Raw genomic sequence first — 24,285 nt, forward strand, 5'->3', positions numbered from 1 at the left:
AAAACAGAGACTACAGCTCTGTAAAGAGTCCTGAATACTAACATTTGAGGGTGTTTGAAGATTGGTTTTTAAGAGGGTGGGGAAAGCTGTCTAGTAAGTGGAATAAAAGACACAAAAGAGAGAGCTTTTTGGCTCAGGATATTTTAGCTTGTAGAGGTACTGCTCCACATTCATCACTGGCTCCCCTCCTCAATGGGTCCCTTGCATGTAGACCTTTTAAACAGAACTCCAGTTCATGAAACAGAAAAAAACAAAACAAAAGAGCTCTTCTGATGGAAGTGTACTGAAGGATGGGGCCAGAGTCCCACCACTTGACCCCACATTCACCTCCAAGGCATTTCTCAGGGACAGTATGAAGATTATGGGACCAGAAGAGCAGCCAGCTGAAGAAGATGGAGTACTCTGCCCACTGAACTGGCAGCAACACAAATTGAGTACTCTTGACCTATTGCAGGATTCAGGTTCATCCATTCTCTAATCAATGGTTTGCCAAAGTCAGGTGGTTTTGCATATCACAGCATCAACCAGAGCAGTAGTCAGTCAAGCTTACCAAAAATTTTAATCATGAGAGGTATTCTGCTAGAATGAACTTCTAAGTTCTAAGCCATGTCATAATAAGAAATATTGGAGGCTAACACAACCATTATAAAGCAACCATACTCCAATAAAAATTAATTTAAAAAAAAAAGAAAAAGAGGGCTTCCCTGGTGGCGCAGTGGTTGAGAGTCCACCTGCTGATGCAGGGGACACAGGTTCGTGCCCCGGTCCGGGAAGATCCCACGTGCTGCGGAGCGGCTGGGCCCGTGAGCCATGGCCGCTGAGCCTGCGTGTCCGGAGCCTGTGCTCCGTGACAAGAGAGGCCACAACAGTGAGAGGCCCGTGTACCGCAAAAAAAAAAAAAAAGAAAAAAGAAAAAGAAATAAAGGAATAGAACTACAACAGTGACCTACTGTGGTTAACCTAAATAACATGGTCCAAAATTTCGGCTAACGTCGCTTACAGATAAACTTTTGAGCCATTGAATGTTTTCAGGCATGGTATTGATTTTCCTGAAATATCACCTCATTTCTGTTTTCTTAGATGAAATAAAGTCAAAGCATGTTCTGAATTAAAGTTTTTATACAGAGTTCATTTTAAGGTCTTAGTTATATAGGTGTCTGTAACCAACTATGGTCAGGGTTATACAAGGCCAGAACCAGGATGAGGCAAGAGAGATGCCTCAGGCACACTCTTAAGAGTGCTCACTCTTAGAGTCATGTAAGTGCAGGGTTGGCCTACCCCGACCTTTTTTTTAAAAAATATTTATTTATTTATTTATTTATTTGGTTGCGTCAGGTCTTAGTTGCAGCATGCGAACTCTTAGCTGCTGCATGTGGGATCTAGTTCCCTGACCAGGGATCGAACCCCAGGCCCCTGCATTGAGAGAGCAGAGTGTTAGCCACTGGACCCCCAGGGAAGTCCCAGCTTACCCCCATCTTGAGAGTGAGTGTTTCCTGAAATTTCATACCCTAGGTACATCTTTCTTCACCCTAGCCCTAGCCCTGGGGTTATAACATAAAATTTTATTGTAGAATTACATATAGAAAATATGTAGTAGAATCAAACCATGAATAGATGGATAGTCATGTCTGCATGTACACATAACTGAAAAAGGGCTATGACTGACTAAAGCAACAACTGGATAATCTGCCAAAGCCATGGTGACTCCCAGGAAACAATTACTAAATATGGACACCAGTCAACTGAGAAATAAGAGAAAAATAGGCAGCCTTCTGGATTATGGAGTCAAGCACTATGGAAGCCAATCTGCCACTGTTCTTTCTTTCTCTCTTTTTTTAAGTTTATTTACTTTTTATTTATTTTGGCTGTGTTGGGTCTTCATTGCTGCACGCAGGCTTTCTCTAGTCGCAGCAAGTGGGGGCTACTCTTTGTTGCAGTGTGTGTGCTTCTCATTGCAGTGGCTCCTCTTGTTGCAGAGCACGGGCTCTAGGTGTGCGGGCTTCAGTAGTTGTGGCACGTGGGCTCAGTAGCTGTGCTCGCAAGCTCTAGAGCACAGGCTCAGTAGTTGTGGCGCACAGGCTCAGCTGCTCCGTGGCATGTGGGATCTTCCCAGACCAGGGATCGAACCATGTCCCCTGCATTGGCAGGCGGATTCTTAACCACTGTACCACCAGGGAAGTCCCTACCATTGTTCTTTAAACAAAAAGAGAGAAACATGGGCACCAACCTAACATCAGACAAGACAATTTAGAGGCAGAAAAAAACAGAACTTACTTAAGAAAAGATGAATAAATAGAAACTATGAAAAAAATGAAGTTACCAAGAGCTATGGAAATGCTCCTCATTTCCTCATCCACCTTCCTAAACAATAACCAATGGTATGAATCTTGGTAACAGCTGAGTGCACAGAGTTTGTTGAAATCAGTAAATCGTTACATCAGTAACTACTTTCAGTTACCTTTATATCAACTTTCCATCATTCTTCTCAGAAAAAGTCTCTCATATTTAATATAGTGAAAAGGTCTACAAAGATGAAAATAACTTGCAGTTTTCTATAAGCCACTATTTTATTTAATTTTTTTTAATGTGCTGTAACCTCCACTTCTGCCCTTGAAGGAGAAATTGCCATAGGATTTGCTTTCCTACCATGAGAAACTAGAAAACTAGACAAAATATAAGAAACAATTGTTTTTGGACACTGAACAACATGTGGTCTGGGGCTGTGATCCCAGAGAGAAAGGAAATAAACAAGGGTGAGCCCTAGGACCACCTTGGCTTTCTGTTTACAGGATAGGCATGCTGCAGACTGTGTAACAGGAAGAACCCAAGCAGAGTAGGGTGGTCTTGCTGAGTTGAGGAAACAGAGTTCAGGGTGATTATGATAGCTAGAGACTACCGGAAAGGAGGAAGCTACATAGAGAAAGACCTTCAGACAGCTGGATAGTGGTTCCCTTGGTATAATACTAATTTACACCAAGTGTAGGTTAAAACTGCATGAAAGTTTAGAAAGTATTTTGAACTAAATGAAACTGAAAACAGAACAAATTAAAATTAGTGGGATGCAGTTAAAGCAACGTTTAGAGGGACATTTATAGCTTTAAATGTTTATTTTAGAAAAGAAGAAAAGTCTAAAATCAATGATCTAGAAAGACACATAGGGAGAATGCCATGTGATGACAGAAGCAGAGATTGAAATGATACAGCTGCATGGCAAGGAAAGTCAAGGATTGACAGTGACCACCAGAAGCTAGGAAGAGTCAAAGAAGGATTCTACTCAGTCTCAGAAGGAACCAACCCTGCCAACACCTTGATTTTGGACTTCTAGCATCCAGAGCTATTGGCCTAAGCAGTGTTCTCTGCCCTTGCGTGGAAGAATACTTCAGAAGACAGATGGCTCCAAGACTACCAAGAGCCTAGATCTAGGGATCCTTGACATTTGGGGATGAGGCTATGGCCTCTACCCAGATTGAATGAAGATACCTGGATGCCATTCAATGGACATGTACAGAGATATGATGTTGGAAATCTATAGGAATCTGTTGTTATGGGGCTTTTCTCTCTTTCAATCCAAAATTAATAGCCCAAATGGAGCAAGGGGCAGAGCCCCGGATGGAAGTGTGAGAAGTTCCACCAGGTACCTGTGAAGTCCAGGCGTACTGGTTTGAAACAAAGATGTCAGCCCTAAAGCAAAATACTTCTGAACCATCTGCTCTGAAAGGGCAGACAAAAAGTGTCATAACTGATATAGGCCTGAAGTGGGAGGACAGAAGCTCCACAGAGAAGTAGTACTATAATGTAGGAAAGTCTTCAAATTCCTCCTTTATTAGACACCAGAGATATCATACTGGTAAGAAATCCCATAAACATAAACAATGTTTGATAGCCATTATGAGCAGCTCATTTCTTTTAATCATCATAAAATTCACATAAGAAAACAACCTTATAGATGTACTGAATGTGGCAAATTCTTCAAGAAGCACTCAACAATTATTAATCATTAGAGAATTCATTCTAGAGAAAAACCCTATAAATGCAATGCATGTGGAAAAGCTTTCAGAAAGAACTCTATCCTTTTAGGTCATCAGAGAATTCAGACCAGTCAGAAACTCTTACAAATGTAAAGACTGTGACAAAGTCTTTGCTCAGAAGGTAGCCCTTACTCATCATGAGAGAATATATAGTGGAGAAAGGCCTTTTATATGTAATGAATGTGGGAAAGCTTTCAGGGATAACACAACTGTGTTGGAACATAAGAAAATCCATACTGATGAGAAACCATACTGGTATGATGAATTCAGAAAAGCCTTTAGGAAGAGCTCAACTCTTATTAATCATCAAAGATGCATACAGGAGAGAAACCCTATAGCTGTAGTAAATGTGGAAAATCTTTCAGGTATACATCCTTTGCTGGACATCAGAAGACTCATAGTGGAAATAAACCCTACTGATGTAATGACTGTGGGAAAGCCCGTATGAAGAGCTCAGTTTTTATTGGACATCAGAGAAGCCATACCAGAGAAAAGTCTTATAAACAAAATTAATATGGGAAGACTTTTCCCCAAAGTTCAGCCCTTAAACAACATAAGATAATTCATAGCAAAGAAAGAGCCATGAAATGTAGTTATTGTGGTAAATCACATAGAAGTAGTTTATTCATTCTGAGCAGCAAAGAGAAGACATTCAATAAATTATACATCTAACAAAAATATTCTGTGTACCTCTATCCTGGAGAACTTCCCACTTGTGAGGATTTCATTATAGTATAGTTTGTACTGTAAAATATTTGAAGAACCTAAATGTCTATCAATATAGAAATAGTTACTACAGAATACTATACAGCAAGTGAAAAGAATTAGGTAGAGTTCTATATGCAGCCAAAGAAATATCCCCATGATACCTTATTAAGTTAAAAAAGCAAGTTGCAGAAAATTTATATATTATGGTCTTATTTATATTCTTTAAAATGAAGCTTTTTTGTTTGTAGATATATGCTTTCAAAAAGATCTGGAAAAATAAAGGCCAAACTTTAACAGAAAAAAAACAATGATCTTATGCTTTCATCCTAAAAGACAGAAAAAAAAGAGTAAATTATATCTAAGATAAGCAGAGAAAGGAAAAGATAAAGATAAGAGTAACCACTGAAACAGAAAACAAACAAAAAACAACAGAGAAAAATCAATGAAACCAAAATCTGGTTGTTTGAAAGGGCAATAAAACTGATAAAGCTCCAGTCAGACTGATGACAGAAAAAAAGAGAAAAGTTACAAATTGACAATATTGGGAATGAAAGAAGGGTTATCATTACTGATTCATTAAACCAGGGGAGCCAACTATGGCCCAAGGGCCAACTCCAGCTGTAAATAAAGTTTCACTGGAACATAGTCACATTCATTTATTTATGTATTACCTATGGCTGCTTCTGTTCTAATGGCTGAGTTAAGTAGCTGCAACAGAGTTATCTTAAGACCAGTAAAGCCTAAAATATTTACTATCCGGCCCTTTAAGAAAGTATGCAAACCCCTGGTGTAAGAGAATATACTTTTGTTTGACTTACTATTTACTATTGAGTACGCCTAAATTTAAATGTTAACTTATAGAAGAGATAAGTTCCAAATGACTTTGATTTTTATAGAGATGCAAATTATTTCTGTCTGGTGTGAAAGATAACCTCAAAAAAAAAAAAAGATAACCTCAAAGCTTTAACTAATAAGGCACCCTTACTTCCCATCTAGCTATTATCCTTATCCCCTTACTCATTCATCCATTCAAAAAAAATTTTTTTTAGCTTTTTTTTGGCCGCACTGAGCAGCATGTGGGATCTTAGTTCCCTGACCAAGGATTGAACCCAAGCCCCCTGCAGTGGAAGTGCGGAGCCTTAACCACTGGACCACCAGGGAAATCCCCAACCAATATTATTGAGCATCTGTTTCATGCTAGGTATCTCTGATGGAGCTTATAATTTAGATGGGGGAGACAGTGATTAAATAGACATAATAAACATAGAACTGCAAACTAATGGAGTGCTATGAAGGAAAGAAATTCAGTCTTTACAGAATAAAGGTAGCTAATTTTTGAACTTACTTATCAAATACATTATCATATATGTGACATGATATCAAAGATAGTTACTGTACATTGTTTGAAATGAAAAATACTGGAAATAACTTACACATCCCTCAACAGAGAACTGGTTAAATAAACTAAGGAAGATTTATGCAGTTGCTGGGATGAATAAGGCCACTCTCTATAGTCCTGATATGAAATGATGTCCAGGAAACACTAATACATTATGTGGAAAAAGAAAGGGGCATAGCAGTGTGTACAGTATGCTACAACTTGTGTGTGGGGAAAAAAGAATACAATTGTGTGTGTGTGTGTGTGTGTGTGTGTGTATAGACTATTTTTGGAAGAATATTCAAGAAACTGGCATGGTTGCCTTTAGGAGGGGAAACTAGGTAGATGAGAGACTTGTTTGTTCACTAAATACCCTTTTATACCTTTTGAATTTGTACAATGTGTATGTATTATATCTGGAAAAATAAATTTTAAAAATATTAAAATTTTCAATGGCTTCACTCCCTTGAATGAATCAAAATCCTTAACATAACCTAAAAAGATCTTGTATGATCTGGACCCTGCCTACCTTTCTAGCCCCACCTTGTATCACGCTCTCCCTCTTTCATCATGTTCCACCCCCAGACTTCATTCATTCCTCAAATGGACCACGCTCCCTCTCCTAACTGGGCTTTGTACATGCTGCCCCCGCTATTTGGAATTTTCTTGCCTCCTGTCTTTAACCAGTTAACTCCTCATACGAGGTTGCAGTTCAACCATCATTTCCTCAGCGAAGCCTCCATGCTAAGACAGGTCTCTCTAGGACACCCTTTGGGCCCCGTTGCCTCTCTTCTTCAAAGTAATCATAGCACTTATAAAGTTACATGTATTTGTGTGATCATCTGTTCAATGTCCTTCCCCCACAGCTTCACTGTAAGCTCCAAGATGAGAGGACCACATCTGGCTTTTTTTCCCCCCTCACCACTGTATCTCCAATTCTAGCATAGGACTCGGCACATTACATTGTAGGTGATCAAAAACCCTTCTTGAATGAATGCACAAATAAATGCATGTATGCATGAAGAAGTATTGAAAGAATGAACAAAGGAACTGTCAGATGGCCAGGTATTGAGAGGGTCATACTGAAGACATCCAGGCTGATGGCAGGATTTTTTTTTTTTTTTTTTTTTGGCTGAGTTGGGTCTTTGTTGCTGCGTGCAGGCTTTCTCTAGTTGCAGTGAGCAGGGGCTACTCTTCATTGCGGTGGCTTCTCTTGTTGCGGAGCATGGGCTCTAGGCGTGCAGGCTTCAGTAGTTGTGGCTTGCAGGCTCAGTAGTTGTGGTACACGGGCTTAGTTGCTCCGCAGCATGTGGGATCTTCCTGGACCAGGGCTCGAACCCATGTCCCCTGGATTAGCAGGCGGATTCTTAGCCACTGTGCCACCAGGGAAGCCCTGATGGCAGAACTTTGAAAAGAGACGAGGCCCATATGCCACAATAAATGAGAGAGGGTGAATGACAGTTGGTAGATGAGTAATGATTAGAGGTAAGAAGTGTTATAAACCTCAAAAAGAAGAAGTTTTTACATGAAAGTGGAGGAGTAATGTTCAAGAAATAACAGTGAGGAGTCAGCTCCGCCTCCAAACTCAGAGGTAAATGGGATTTGGGAGAATGAGCAACCACTGCCTGCAGGCTAGAGAGAAATATGTATTTCCCTAAGAGAAAGCCAGGTCTCAGAACACTCTCTCTATCCAATGTCCTGACTGACGAGTTAGAGTATAGAGAGGGTTTAGTAACTCAGTGGATTCTTGTCACAGGTAAAAAGTTAGGAAGGGAGGGGTGGTAAGTGCCAGTGAGTTGAAAAGCACAAATTTATATGGTAACGTCAAATGAGACTCACACAAATCATAATGGTTAAGGCACTTCATAGCAAGGAAAAAAAGAAGATGGAAAAATATGATGAGGAACTGATGACAGGATGGCTGCCTATCCATCCGTGGTATAAAATGGTGAAAGCTTTCAGGCAAGTTACGGAGGATGTCTTACCAATGGAATGCGGGGGAGAGGGGAACATATTTAGACTCCAGGGAAATGGTCAAGGGGATTTATGGAGATTACAAGGTCGAAGAGAAGGTAGCAAAAAATTCTAATTCCCTAGTTGTTACTAGCAGCTCTGGTTAAATTAAGATCTTGAAAGAGGAGGAGATAAAAGCAGGTGGGGAGGACTTCTTTTGCTCCATGGCTCCGCAAAGAATGTCGCATCAGCTATACATCTGGTAGTATAAGAGAGAAATGTTTCATAACCCAAACATTCCCCCTGCTTTGTGAGGTGACCTGGAAGCCTCAGTTACAGATCTCATCCACTACTCTGGGCTGGAGAGTACATGTTCAATGAGGGAAGGAACAACCTGCGGGTTCATACAGGATGTTCCAGACTCTCCCTACTTCACTTATACCTCTTGATTTCCATATTCTTAAAAGTATTACTGGGCTTCCCTGGTGGCACAGTGGTTAAGAATCTGCCTGCCGATGCAGGGGACACCGGTTCGAGCCCTGGTCTGGGAAGATCCCACATGCCGTGGAGTAGCTGGACCCGTGCACCACAACTACTGAGCCTGCGCTCTAGAGCCCACGAGCCACAACTACTGAAGCCCACGCGCCTAGAGCCCATGCTCCACAACAGGAGAGGACACTGTAATGAGAAGCCTGCACACTGCAACGAAGAGTAGCCCCCGCTCGCCACAACTAGAGAAAGCCCGCATGCAGTAACAATGACCCAACACAGCCAAAAATAAAAATTAAAAAAAAAAAGTATTAGTAAAGCTTAGTAATGGGTAAGATCTCTGATTCTTGTGAGTCTTATCTGACAATTTGATCCTTTGTACTAGCTCAAAGGAATAGAGCCTGGGAGAGAACAGATGATCAGAAGCACTTATATCTTCAACAGTGACCAGGAATAACTGATGAGGAACTGATGACAGGTAATGTCTGGGGGAGGTTAGCTGGCTTTAGTGTTGCTAAAAAAATTAATCCCAATAGTTCCCAATAAGGGGAGGAGGTACTCTGATCTGTTAGTTCATATGTTCAGTTAGTGGGAATTTGAGGGGTTTTTTAAAATTAAATGTTATTTAATGTTGCTCCATTGTGTGTTCAATAACAAAAATGCGGGAGAGGGAGCAGTTCTTTTTCATCTATTCAGTGGATAATTCTTCCTCTTAGATTAAAAGACAAGGGTTCTAGTTTCAACTCTAGATCTATCATTTACTAGTAATTTAACCTCTGAAAAGTAATTTAACCTCTCTGAGATTCAGTTTTCATTATTGTTACTCTTGAGAAAAAGGATGCATCAGAGGAGGAAGCAGGGAAGCAGTGGAAGAGTCAATATTGGATTCTACAAGTAACTTGGATAAAAGGTAAGAGGAAAATAAGCTCCAATTTTAGATCAGTTCCTCTCCTGCCCACACGGCCATAGCCTGGCTCTGCTCCCAGGGCCTAAACAAAAGTAACACTAAATCCTTACCAAAAAGGGCTTACAGTTGGTAGAATCTTAGACTTTTTCTTTGGGAAAGTCTAGAACTCACTGTTAGTAGGAGCACACAGAAAGCTTACCCAGGGTGAACACAGGAAGGCAGAGCCAATCCCTTTCTTTCTAAAGTCTTGACAAAGCAGAGAATACAGGTCTCTCGTATGAATTACCTGGAGGATCCCCAAAACAGGAGGCTCTGGAACGAACAGTGCTTACTTAACATTACCACCTCTCAAAAGATAGAATTCTAATAATCTGGCACAAAATCTAGACCAGGTTTCATAATTCCAAGCAGCAGAGTAGAAAAGCCTATAGAATATAAGAATTACTGCCAGAAGGAAATTCATCAAATACTTTTAGAAAGCTGTGAACAACTCTAGAAATATTTAGACAGTGCCGTTGCCTCCGGCATTCTTAAATCTCAGGTAACAAGCTTGACTTCTCCAGCTAACTTGGAAACTGTGCTGGCTGGCAACCAAAAAGGAAGTAGAGACAGAATGCCTGCTATCTTAGGAACTATACGGTTAAGGCCATTTGGGAATTCATACTTTAACCAAATTCATCAAATGGTATCCCAATGGAAGATCTGAGATGGTAGGAATGGGAGTAGAGAGAATGCCCCACTGGTATTATTTGAAAAAAAAAAGAGCAGCTGATAAATTCTCCTGGGAAATTGGGGGCGGGGAGCAGGGGGAACCAAGTTTCTGTGGAAAACTATACACGGTCAGGATATTTTATAGGCAAAATTTGCACGTACTTTTTTCTTGGGGGGGGAAAATGCATCTTTATTTTCAATTAAGGTATGAAAGTACTTCCACTGATTATGAATATAGGCAATAAATCACAGTAGTATCAGATGTGTGACTTTGTCACCAAGGGAAACCATAGATGTTCCCATGTTCCAATTGTCACACCTCAAAATATTTCATTTCAAAATTACATTAAAATTACAGTAATTATCAGACCTAAAGCTACATCTTTTTTGTTATTACTAGAGCACACATACTACACAAATTAGGCCTTTGAATATTATGCTAACTGTATATGACAAATTGGTTTATTTTCTATTTTCTATTTTCATTAACTTGTTTTTTTATTGGAGTATAATTGCTTTACAATGTTGTGTTAGTTTCTGCTGTACAGTGAAGTGAATCAGCTATATGTATACATATATCCCCTCCCTCTTGGACCTCCCTCCCACCCATCCCCCATCCATCCCCCATCCCACCTATCCAGGTCATCACAGAGCACCGAGTTGAGCTCCCTGTGCTATACAGCAGGTTCCCACTGGCCACCTATTTTACACATGGTAGTGTACATATGTCAGTCTTAATCAATTCGTCCACCCCCTCACCCCACTCAGTGTCCACATGTCCGTTCTCTATGTCTGCATCTCTATTCCTGCCCTGGAAATAGGTTCATCTGTACTATTTTTCTTTTTTTTAAATTTCTCTGTCTACCTATCTATTTATTTATGGCTGCGTTAGGTCTTTGTTGCTGCATGTGGGCTTTCTCGAGTTGCAGTGAGCAGGGGCTACTCTTCGTTGTGGTGTGCGGTCTTCTCACTACGGTGGCTTCTTCCATTGCGGAGCACAGGCTCTAGGAGTGCAGGCTTCCATAGTTGTGGCACACAGGCTCAGTAGTTGTGGCTCGTGCGCTCTACAGCGCTGGCTCAGTAGTTGTGGCACATGGGCTTAGTAGCTCTGCGGCATGTGGGATCTTCCCGGATCAGGGATCGAACCCATGTCCCCTGCATTGGCAGGCAGATTCTTAACCACTGTGCCACCAGGGAAGTCCTGTACTATCTTCCTAGATTTCACATATATGCATTAATATACAATATTTGTTTTTCTCTTTCTGACTTACTTCACTCTGTATGACAGACTCTAGGTCCATCCACATCTCTACGAATAACCCAATTTCACTCCTTTTTATGGTTAATATTCCATTGCATATATGTTTCACATCTTCTTTATCCATTCATCTGTCATTGGACATTTAGGTTGTTTCCATGTCTTGGTTATTGTAAACAGTGCTACAGTGAACACTGGGGGTACATGTGTCATTTTGAATTATGGTTGTTCTCAGGGTATATGCCTAGTAGTGGGTTTGCTGGGTCATGTGGTACATCTATTTTTAGATTTTTAAGGAACCTCCATACTGTTCTCCATAGTGGCTGTATCAATTTACATCCCCACCAACTGTGCAACAGGGTTCCCTTTTCTCCACACCCTCTCCAGCATCTACTGTTTGTAGATTTTTTGATGGTGGCCATTCTGACTGGTGTGAGGTGATACCTCATTGTAGTCTTGACTTGCATTTCTCTAATAATTAGTGATGTTGAGCATCTTTTCATGTGTCTCTTGGCCATCTGTATGTCTTCTTTGCTGAAGTATCTATTTAGGTCTTCCGCCCATTTTTTGATTGAGTTGTTTATTTTTTTGATATTGAGTTCCATGAGCTGTTTGTATATTCTGGAGATTAAACCTTTGTCGGTTGCTTCGTTTGCAAATATTTTCTCCCATTCTGAGGGTTGTCTTTTCGACTTGTTTATGGTTTCCTTTGCTGTGCAAAAGCTTTTTTTTTTTTTTTTTTTTTTGTAGGTTCCCTCTATGCCCACTTCCTGGAGAGTTTTTATCATAATTGGGTGTTGAATTTTGTCAAAAGCTTTTTCTGCATCTATTGAGATGATCACATGGTTTTTATTTTTCAATTTGTTAATATGGTGTATCACATTGATTGATTTGCGTATATTGAAGAATCCTTGCACCCCTGGGATAAATCCCACTTGATCATGGTATATGATCCTTTTAATGTGTTGTTGGATTCTGCTTGCTAGTATTTTGTTGAGGATTTTTGCATCTATATTCATCAGTGATATTGGCCTGTAATTTTCTTTTTTTGTAGTATCTTTGCCTGGTTTTGGCATCAGGGTGATGGTGGCCACATAGAATGAGTTTGGAAGTGTTCCTTCCTTGGCAATCTTTTGGAAGAGTTTGAGAAGGATGGGTGTTAGCTTTTCTCTAAATGTTTGATAGAATTCACCTGTGAAGCCATCTGGTCCTGGACTTTTGTTTATTGGAAGATTTTAAATCACAGTTTCAATGTCATTACTTCTGATTGGTCTGTTCATATTTTCTATTTCTTCCTGGTTCAGTCTTGGAAGGTTATACCTTTCTAAGAATTTGTCCATTTCTTCCAGGTTGTCCATTTTATTGGCATAGAGTTGCTTGTAGTAGTCTCTTAGGATGCTTTGTATTTCTGTGGTGTCTGTTGTAACGTGTCCTTTTTCATTTCTAATTTTATTGATTTGAGTCCTCTCCCTCTTTTTCTTGATGAGTCTGGCTACTGGTTTATCAATTTTGTTTATCTTCTCAAAGAACCAGCTTTTGGTTTTATTGATCTTTGCTATTGTTTTCTTTGTTTCTATTTCATTTATTTCTGCTCTGATCTTTATGATTTCTTTCCTTCTGCTAACTTTGGGTTTTGTTTGTTCTTCTTTCTCTAGTTCTTTCAGGTGTAAGGTTAGATTGTTTATTTGAGATTTTTCTTGTTTCTTTTGTTTTTGTTTTTTTTTTTTTTTTTGCTGTACGCGGGCCTCTCACTGCTGTGGCCTCTCCCGTCGCGGAGCACAGGCTCCGGACACACAGGCTCCGCGGCCATGGCTCGCGGGCCCAGCTGCTCCGCGGCATGTGGGATCTTCCGGGATCGGGGCACGAACCCGTGTCCCCTGCATCGGCAGGCGGACTCTCAACCACTGCGCCACCATGGAAGCCCTCTTGTTTCTTTAGGTAGGCTTGTATAGCTATAAACTTCCCTCTTAGAACTGCTTTTGCTGCATCCCATAGGTTTTGGATCGTCGTGTTTTCATTGTCATTTGTCTCTAGGTATTTTTTGATTTCCTCTTTGTTTTCTTCAGTGATCTCTTGGTTATTTAGTAACGTATTGTTTAGCCTCCATGTATTTGTGTTTTTTACGTTTTTTTTCCCTGTAATTCATTTCTGATCTCAGAGTGTTGTAGTCAGAAAAGATGCTTGATATGATTTCAACTTTCTTAAATTTACCGAGGCTTGATTTGTGACCCAAGATGTGATCTATCCTGGAGAATGTACCATGCGCACTTGAGAAGGAAGTGTAATCTGCTATTTTGGGATGGAATGTCCTATAAATATCAATTAAATCTATCTGGTCTATTGTGTCATTTAAAGCTTCTGTTTCCTTATTTATTTTCAATTAGGATGATCTGTCCATTGGTGTAAGAGAGGTGTTAAAGTCCCCCACTATTATTGTGTTACTGTTGATTTCCTCTTTTATAGCTGTCAGCGGTTGCCTTATGTATCGAGGTGTTCCTATGTTGGGTGCATATATATTTATAATTGTTATATCTTGTTCTTGGATTGATCCCTTGATCATTATGTAGTGTCCTTCCTTGTCTCTTGTAACATTCTTTATGTTAAAGTCTGTTTTATCTGATATGCGTATTGCTACTCCAGCTTTCTTTTGATTTCCATTTGCATGGAATATCTTTATCCATCCCCTCACTTTCAGTGTGTAAGTGTCCCTAGGTCTGAAGTGGGTCTCTTGTAGACAGCATATAGATGGGTCTTATTTTTGTATCCATTCAGCAAGCCTGTGTCTTTTGGTTGGAGCATTTAATCCACTCACGTTTAAGGTAATTATCAATATGTATGTTCCTGTGACCATTTTCTTAATTGTTTTGGCTTTGTTTTTGTAGGTCCTTTTCTTCTCTTGTGTTTCCCACTTAGAGAAGTTCCTTTAGCATTTGTTGTAGAGCTGGTTTGGTGGTGCTGAATTCTCTTAGCTTTTGCTTATCTGTAAAGCTTTTGATTTCTCCATCAAATCTGAATGAGATCCTTGCTGGGTAATCTTGGTTGTAGGTTCCTCCCTTTCATCACTTTAAGTATATCATGCTACTACTCCCTTCTGGCTTGTAGAGTTTCTGCTGAGAAATCAGCTGTTAACCTTATGGGAGTTCCCTTGTATGTTATTTGTCATTTTTCCCTTGCTGCTTTCAATAATTTTTCTTTGTCTTTAATTTTTGCCAATTTGATTACCATGTGTCTCGGTGTGTTTCTCCTTGGGTTTTTCCTGTATGGGACTCGCTGCACTTCCTGGACTTGGGTGGCTATTTCCTTTCCCATGTTAGGGAAGTTTTCAACTATAATCTCATCAAATATTTTCTCGGGTCCTTTCTCCCTCTCTTCTCCTTCTGGGACCCCTATAATGTGAATACTGTTGCATTTAATGTTGTCCCAGAGGTCTCTTAGGCTGTTTTCATTTCTTTTCATTCTTTTTTCTTTATTCTGTTCCACAGCAGTGAATTCCCCTATTCTGTCTTCCAGGTCACTTATCCGTTCTTCTGCCTCTGTTATTCTGCTACTGATTCCTTCTAACGTATTGTATTGTTATTGTATTGTATTGTTCATCTCTGTCTGTTTGTTCTTTAATTCTCCTAGGTCTTTGTTAAACATTTCTTGCATCTTCTCGATCTTTGCCTTCATTCTCTTTCCGAGGTCCTGGATCATCTTCACTATCATTACTCTGAATTCTTTTTCTGGAAGGCTGCCTATCTCCACTTCATTTAGTTGTTTTTCTGGGGTTTTATCTTGTTCCTTCATCTGGTACATAGCCCTCTGTCTTTTCATCTTGTCTATCTTTCTGTGAATGTGGTTTTTGTTCCACAGGCTGCAGAATTGTAGTTCTTCTTGCTTCTGCTGTCTGCCCTGCTGTGGATGAGGCTTATTGTGTGCAAAAGCTTTTAGGCTTCATTAGGTCCCATTTGTTTATTTTTGTTTTTATTTTCATTACTCTAGGAAGTGGGTCAAAAAAGATCTTGCTGTGGTTTCTGTCAAAGTGTGTTTTTCCTATGTTTTCCTCTAAGAGTTTTATAGCGTCCTTACATTTAGGTCTTTAATCCATTTTGAGTTTATTTCTGTGTATGGTGTTTGGGAGTGTTCTAATTTCATTCTTTTACATGTAGCTGTCCAGTTTTCCCAGCACCACTTATTGAAGAGGCTGTCTTTTCTCCATTGTATATCCTTGCCTCCTTTGTCATAGATTAGGTGACCACAGGTGCATTAGTTTATCTCTGGGCTTTCTATCCTGTGCCATTGATCTATATTTCTGGTTTTGTGCCAGTACCACACTGTCTTGACTACTGTAGCTTTGTAGTATAGTCTGAATTCAGGGAGCCTGATTCCTCTAGCTCCCTTTTTCTTTTTCAAGATTGATTTGGCTATTCGGGGTCTTTTGTGTTTTCATACAAATTGTAAAAATTTTTGTTCTAATTCTGTGAAGAAAGCCATTGGTAATTTGATAGGGACTGCACTGAATCTGTAGATTGCTTTGGGTATTATAGTCATTTTGATAATATTGATTCTTCCAATCCAAGAACATGGTATATCTCTCCATGTGTTTGTGTCATCTTTGATTTCTTTCATCAGTGTTTTATAGTTTTCTGAATATAGGTCTTTTGCCTCCTTAGGTAGGTTTATTCCTAGGTATTTTAATCTTTTTGTTGTGATGGTAAATGGGATTGTTTCCTTAATTTCTCTTTCTGATCTTCTGCTGTTAGTGTATAGGAATGCAAGAGATTTCTGTGCATTAATTTTGTATCCTGCAACTTTACCAAATTCATTGATGACTAGTTTTCTGGTGGCATCTTCAGGATTTTCTATGTACTGTATCATGTAATCCGCAAACAGTGACAGCTTTACTTCTTCTTTTCCAATTTGGATTCCTTTTATTTCTTTTTCTTCTCTGATTGCCATGGCTAGGACTTCCAAAACTATGTTGAATAAGAGTGGTGAAAGGGGGGACATCCTTGTCTTGTTCCTGATCTTAGAGGAAATGCTTTCATTTTTTCACCACTGAGAATGATGTTTGCTGTGGATTTGTCGTATATGGCCTTTATTATGTTGAGATAGGTTCCCTCTATGCCCACTTTCTGGAGAATTTTTTCATAAATCGGTGTTGAATTTTGTCAAAAGCTTTTTCTGCATCTATTGAGATGATCATATGGTTTTTATTTTTTAATTTGTTAACATGGTGTATCAAATTGATTGATTTGCATATATTGAAGAATCCTTGCATTCCTGGGATAAATCCCACTTGATCATGGTGTATCATCCTTTTAATGTGTTGTTGGATTCTGTTTGCTAGCATTTTGTTGAGGATTTTTGCATCTATGTTCATCAGTGATATTGGTCTGTAATTTTCTTTTTTTGTGATATCTTTGTCTGGTTTTGGTATCAGGGTGATGGTGGCCTCATAGAACGAGTTTGGGAGTGTTCCCCCCTCCGCAATTTTTTGGAAGAGCTTGAGAAGGATAAGTGTTAGCTCTTCTCTAAATTTTTGATAAAATTCGCCTGTGAAGCCATCTTGCATTTGTTTTTGTTTTTTTTTTTTTGCGTTGACTCGCAGGCTCAGCGGCCACGGCTCACGGGCCTAGCCGCTCCGCGGCATGTGGGATCTTCCCGGACCGGGGCACGAACCCGTGTCCGCTGCATCGGCAGGCGGACTCTCAACCACTGCGCCACCAGGGAAGCCCCTTGCACTTATTTTTAACATTCACTGAAACTAAAATTCTTTTCTTGAAATTTCACAATTTTATAACATGGTCAAGAATCCATTCAAAGCATTCCTTTGGTAATTATACCTGCAATGAACTATTACCAAGCAGCAAGGTAAAAGCTTTAAATTTGGTGCTTCAGGCAGTGACTGAACTTTGGCTCCACACCATCTGTCTTCCTGAAGCTATCATCAGAAGTATGCATTCTCTCAGAAGCAGTAGGTCTCAGCCAATATGGATGCCACATGAAAATGAGACCAGCAGGCATATTATCCATCCCAAAAACAACTCACAGGAACTGTTCAAAAACAAACCACCTCAGGGGGCAGCCTCCACCTTCCTTTTGACTATCAGCATGTCTGTCACCTGCACACCCACTAATAAACAAGTACAAAAATGGTTCCATGTTACTCTCCACACCAGTTCTCTCCTGCAGGGGGTTAGCATATTCAGACAGCAAGGCAGAGGGGGGTAACTAAATCCTCTGAAGGGCACAATCAGGTATGAAGTTTGGAAAAAGCCAGGGTAATGACCATTCCCCTCTCTCTTCCTTTTCAAAAGGGCCAATACTTTTTTCCTCGACTGCATACAAGTTAGATTGAAAGGTGGCAGTAGCCTCACAAAGCAGTCCTTAGAAAAGAAAATAATTACTATCGCTTTTGCTGTGTGCCTAGCTTTGTTAAGAGCACAGTTCGTTAAATGGTATGGTTTAGGTGATTTGTTGGAACTGAACTACTGCTAAAGAAAAATCAGTAGTCTTTAAGTCCATATTCTGACTCCTTTCCCTTGACTGGAAAGTTTCCATTCTTCCCGAAGACCATTCTGATCAAAGGCAAATGCTCCATGGAACTAGCTGCCCACCAGGTACCTTTCAGCCACTATTCACATTAACTCTTGATTGTCTGCTAGGTGGAAAAACAAGCTTCCAAGGACTCGATCACAAAACCTGAGCCTTTTAGCACTTCTCTGGTTAAGAATACTTAGAAGAGTAAGTTCTCTTCTATAAGACTGTCAATAAAGAAGCCTCAAAGGTACTGGATTGCGACAAACTGCTGAGGAGAAAAACAGTACCCTAACGTCTCCTTAGAGGAGGGCAATATTTACAGGCAAAAGAGGGGGGAAATGTTCTTTTAATCTACCTATAACTGTACTTTACAGATTAAAAGAACTATGAAAACCACCCTCATTTAACCTTGGTTTAATAAGAAAATACATCCAGCCTCCAAAGTGAGGTTGGAGGTTCATACAGAACCCTCAGAAAATTACATTAAAATTTTTATATCCAGAAGAAAATCCCATACCAAGATTAACACCCTTATGCCATCTCACCCCATATTCTGACCCCCACCCCACAAGTCTGGTTAAGACTTTGGCCTCTGAAATAAGACTGCCTGGGTTCTAATATCAATCCAGTCAAGTTACTAGCTGTGTCATCTTAGGTCAAATATCTTGGTTTCTTCATGTGTAAAAATAGGAATGATAACAGGGTCATAATAGATATAAAAGGAGATAAGCTATGCAAAGTACTGAACACAATGCCTGGCATGTAGTTAAAGCTCAGTAAGTATCAGCTGCCATGACTTTGTGTTGTCGTTACTGCACTTCATTTCAGCTCAGGCACCACTTCTTCCAGAAAGTCTTCCTTGAAACCTTCACCCAAGATTCCTCTCATCTACATATCCTACGTATACCTCTACCATGGCATTTCTCTCACTGGATCATATTTGTTTGTCTACCTCACACACTCTGCCCTCTTTAAGTGCTAGGGTTGTACCCTGTATCTCTGTATTTGTAGGCCCAGCAAAATGTTTGGCACATAGTAGGCATTCAAAGAATTATCTGTTAATTTTTAAAGTTTACCCAACATTTAAATAAATTTATGTTTTTTTTTTTTAACTAACAAAATCTGGCAAAAGATGTCAGTTCTAATATGGAATTACTTAAGTATTAGTCAGATTCTTAATGTTATTTCATTTCCTTGGCTAAAAGGGAGGGACAGGAGAGAAAAGCAAAGTTCCCAGTTCACTAAGAAATGAGAAAGAGCTTTTTGAATCAAATTGGGGAGAGCACTGAATGGGAGGTATGATGAGAGATGTGCAAAATGAGAAACTAACAAAAAGCCAAATGGATTAAAAAGAGATAAAGGAATCTAACATAACCAGCTAGGAAACAGCCTTTTCTGCCTAAACACTGAACTGAAAAATCTTTTCAAATCACAAAGCAGTCTTTCCTCATGAAAGGACCAACCAAATTTTAGTTCCCTGAGCTATCTATTTCAGACCACTCCACTTCACTCAAAGGCAAGATGGGCTTTCACCATGGAACTTTCAGAACAAAGCAACAGTGGAGAATAGCTTCCCAGTTCACCCAGGCAAATATTCATCCATCACTGATGACAGCTAGATCCATTCAATTTCCCTTCTCCTGAGTAATGAGGAAAAGTAAAAGAAAAAAACACATCTAAGTTCTGGTCACCTGGATGAAAAATGGAAACCAGTCTATCACAATTCTAATGCCTTTAATTTCTACCTGATACTTATTAATAAATCAGAAGTTTGCCTTAATTGGATATGGTTGCTATAATGTTTCAAAAGACCTATCTGTTAAGGTTTAGTCCAAGCCATTTTCACAACCAAGTCATAAGTGAGAGTACTGATCGAAACACTGGTATAGCTGAAAATAGCTCTCCTACCATAAAGTCACCTGCTCAGAAATAAGCCAGTCATCAAGGGCTTTATAATATCTAAAAGCAGATCGAAGGCAAATGAGTAAACCATGTACTTAAAAAACAAAACAAAACAAAACAAAACTGTGACTGGGGGTTACAGTGCTGCATATAATATTCTCAGAATCTCCTGCTTTGCTTTTTCTCCCACCACTTTATGACTAGAAGACTATGGAGAATCCTGTCAGCAAGGAGAGCACGCCTCCAAGCCACAGTGTGCAGGAGCCCACACCTCTCTATGAAACACTGTCTTCGTACTTCAAAAATCACAGGTTATCAAATGATAACAGATAAAGTTTGGCCTGTAAATAAAAGCAGTCCTAACAAGAAAGACTTTTTTTTTCTAAAGAGAAAAGCCCCAGGATATGATGTCATGAATTTAGCAATTCCCTATATAGCTCACTTGTAGATGTTATTGTTAAGAAACTGCAGTTGGGGGGCTTCCCGGGGGCTTCCCTGGTGGCACAGTGGTTGAGAGTCCACCTGCCGAGGAAGGAGACACGGGTTCGAGCCCCGGTCCGGGAAGATCCCACATGCCGCGGAGCGGCTGGGCCCGTGAGCCATGGCCACTGAGCCTGCGCATCCGGAGCCTGTGCTCCGCAACGGGAGAGGCCACAGCAGTGAGAGGCCTGCGTACCGCAAAAAAAAAAGAGAACCTGCAGTTGATTCCTCTCTCTGACTGCAGGGCTGGTAAAGTATTTGCATTCACAATCACACCAACCTTCTTTGGAAATCCACACAATAAACCTTGAATCAGAGCACTGTTTTGTTTCGGGGGAAGGTGTTTTGGGTTTTTGGTGGGGTATTCTTTTCTTTTGGTTTTCTTTTCTTCCCTTTCCTTTTCTTTTTATTTGCTGCTGGTTTTGTTGTTTCTAAAGAGAAGGTCATTTAGAGGGCTGCAGCAGAGATATGTAAATTAAATAAAACAGCAGTAAGCTTGAGAAGAAATAAGGAAATAATACAGCAAACCATGAAGTGTTACTTCAGCAGATATGGCCAATAGAGGAAAATTTTATGTCAATTTATCCATTAAAAATCTCTTTTTGGAGTATTATGTAAGTCTCATAAAAAAAAAAAACCTGCAGTGGGCTGAACTGGGACATGCGAGGACTCAATACAACCAAGCTTCAGATACTTAAATATCTCATACCACTTTTTGCTTATAACAAATAAAATGCAGAGCTACAGATGCTTTCTCATCTGTGTGTAAATGAAAGCGAAACTGTACGAGTAGTTAGTATTCTTAGAATTTTTAAGAGCCAGTTTATTTAAATTAAATCAAAGCCAATCTGTATCTGTACAGAAATAAAAATAAAATTTTCTTAGGGCTCTTATTCTCTAGACTTTACAGAGCTGTATATACTCTTCCCTCCTCCCCTCCCTCTGTGATAAAGAAATGAAAGAGCTCTGCAGGTTAAAAACCACTTCAAATGAATCCGAGAAGGAAGTTCAAAGGGATTAGAATATCACTTGTCTCACCAGCCTGCTATAGAGTAGGGTTCAGCTCTTCCCTGCCCCACTCTTCGTGCTCCCATAACACATCGTGGAATTCATCATGCTTTTTTATGTTTCTACATCTATCTCTGCCTCCATAGCATGAACACTCTGATGGCAGGAACTGGGTTTTATTTAGCCAGAGACAGTCCTTGTTGACAGGAATTGTATGTACATAACACCTAGATACTAATTATCATTAAGTGATTTGAATTAAGCATCCTAGAGAAGGTATTAAAAATGTGGTAAGCATATTTTAAGGCACTGAATATAACCACACATATAAAGCACCAGAGATCACAAATATTAGAAAACTGTAATCTAGTTAAAGTCATCAACATAGCGTAGCACTGACATTCAGATAATTTGGCATTGTTTGGTTTATTTACTGCAGATGTGTGCCTTTCAATAACTTCATTTTTATGACATGTACACACACGCGCACACACACACACACACACACACACACATCATTCTTTCTCCTATACTTCCATCTTCAAGTTGATTGTAATTCCCACATTCCACGGACAGAAATAAAAATCTTGGCAAAACGGTCAACAAACATTCCTTACTATCCAATTATCTAGTACAGACTCTGTCTAGCCACAGAGAAACTGGCCTTCCCTTATCCTCACCTGTAAAATGGCAATATTTCTCTGCTGTTTAAAAGTGACATTAATTCTAGGCAGAGCAACAAGGATGCCCAAATGCGCCTGGTCTCTCTGTCTCTCTCTCTCTCACACACACACATAAACACACCCCGCAAAGGCACACAGAGAATCCCCTGAAGACACACCACACACAGAGGGCCTTCATTCTTTGCCTCTCCCTCCCTCCTGACAGAGGCAGCCGCCGCCACGTGAGACACAAAGGAGTGGGGGCGGAAGAGCTCAATCAAAACAGCTTGGGGAAGGAAAGGAGGGTATGCTCGTCAGCGAAAGTCTCCGTGGAAAAGCCAGAAAACCTTCCCTTCCGCCCTATCCTGGGCAAATAACCTTGCTCAAGATCTACTTACTTGAGCTTAGAGGTCAAGCCCTCCCTTAAACCTTTCAGGGAAGGGGTAATATGAAAGTTCACCCCATTATTTCAAAAGTGCATTATGAGAAATGTCAGGGTGCAGCTTATACACATACTCTGGGGAGCATAGCTGAGAGCAATTTTGAAATCGAAGCAGTTAGACAGGAAGAGCCAGGAGCTTCTGTCAGGCTGGGACAGGGCCTTTGCAAGAACAGAAAATCTCCCTTCGACCAGGTCCAGAGATGGCTGGTGCCATGGCGGCCTCCAGTAACTGAGCAGAGCAAGCAAGCTCTCACAAACAGAACCTCCCCAGCGATACGCCTGAAACTACAGCCACAGGTTCACAGTGGTCATCTCTGGCAATGATATTCAAAGGATGTAGTTATTTCTATCTGGAATAATCGTTTCCTAAACTTTCTACATTAAGCATGTGTGACTTTTAAAATAAAAAAAAGAAAGGGTTAAAGAGGAAGGAAGGGAGGGAGGGAGGAAGCTAGCTAGAGCAGCCAGAGAGACTGATGAAGTAGAATGCACAGGTAGAAGAGAAGCTTGGCACTGCTTCAGCACAGGGGGCTGTTTTCCTTCAGGCCAAAAGCCACAGACTGACCCAGCAGGATGCAACTTCCTCAGGTGGAACCTAGCTCTTCAGCTTCTCTCTACAAGGTTGCTTCATTTATTCTGATTAAGACTCACTCATTCTACCAGGCCTACTTCCATAAGCTTCCAGCTGACTCAGGTTGCCCACAGTTAAGGACAATAAGCACTGAGTTGTATATAAAAAAAAACCCCAAAAACAAAAAACAGAGGAGCCCTTTCTTAATAGGCAGAATGGCAGTCCCTTTAAAATTTTAAACCTAAATCTGAAATTAGGGTACAGAAGTAAAGTCAAATCAATATAAACTTCCCATCTCCCACGTCTGGTAATACAAGTGGTTCCCTTTATTACCTAAAAGTGAGAGAATCCATAAACATTTCCTTTAAATTGCTGCTCGATTAGAATCAAAGCATAACGTTTAAGCCAGTTGGAAGAAAAAAAGCATTCCTAAAAATCCTGTCATTTGCTGGGAGAGTTTAAAAGGAGAAATGGGATGAGCTACACTAGGCGTCCATCTTCAGGGGCAGAGTCTGCAGTTGGTGGAGCTGGATAGGCCTTGGCCAGCATTCCTCTCTGCTTTTGTTTCTCCTAGAACAGCGCCTGTGACAGTTAACTCATCATTCAGGGACATTCATAATTCCATCTCATCTCAGGGTATTTTACAGTTTCCTTTTGTGATTGACCAGAGAAGTTCAAAATTTATATAATTTGGTGCTTGCCTTACACTGGAACTGTTCACCTGAGGGCCTAAAGTAACAAACCTGATGCAAAAAAAGAGTTTCAGGAGCTGACTGGCTGGGTATATCTAATACCCATGAAATCACCAGAGGACACACATATACTTCCAAATTGGGGCAAGGGCTGCAGCTGTCGCACTTTTTCCAAATCTCCAATAACCACCCTCGCTGCTTATTCAGGGATGTGGGTTATTAATGGTGGCAAGAGTGGGCTGGATTGAAAGGGAAGCTGGATATACTGCATTAATAGACAGGGGACTCACCTACATAATTCTTAGCAGATGGTTACTCTATTGAGACCAGCTTGAGACATCAAATTCCCTAGTCTCTTAGGATTCTGAAAGTAAAACTGGGTCTCTCCTGTCATTGAATTACCTTGAGATTCTCAGCCTCTTTGAAGGGAACCTTGATACCAGTAACATCATCCCTTTTGAAGAGAACTTCTGTTCCCTAGTAATGGCTAAGGAATCACTAGACTGCAAGCTCCAAGAGGGCAGAGACCATGTCTGTCTTACCACTGCATTTCTAATGCCTAGGATAGTAGGCA

The 24,285-nt window shown here is 40.2% G+C and overlaps 1 protein-coding gene across 4 annotated transcripts in view; it reads right to left on the minus strand.

Annotated features, from left to right (window-relative positions):
- The window catches only part of KIAA0319L (KIAA0319 like), a 108,608-nt gene that overhangs the window by 69,794 nt on the left and 14,529 nt on the right, over positions 1–24,285 (minus strand). The window lies entirely within an intron of this gene.

The sequence above is a fragment of the Mesoplodon densirostris genome, chromosome 2, assembly GCF_025265405.1.
Source record: "Mesoplodon densirostris isolate mMesDen1 chromosome 2, mMesDen1 primary haplotype, whole genome shotgun sequence".
NCBI classification, from domain to species: domain Eukaryota; kingdom Metazoa; phylum Chordata; class Mammalia; order Artiodactyla; family Ziphiidae; genus Mesoplodon; species Mesoplodon densirostris.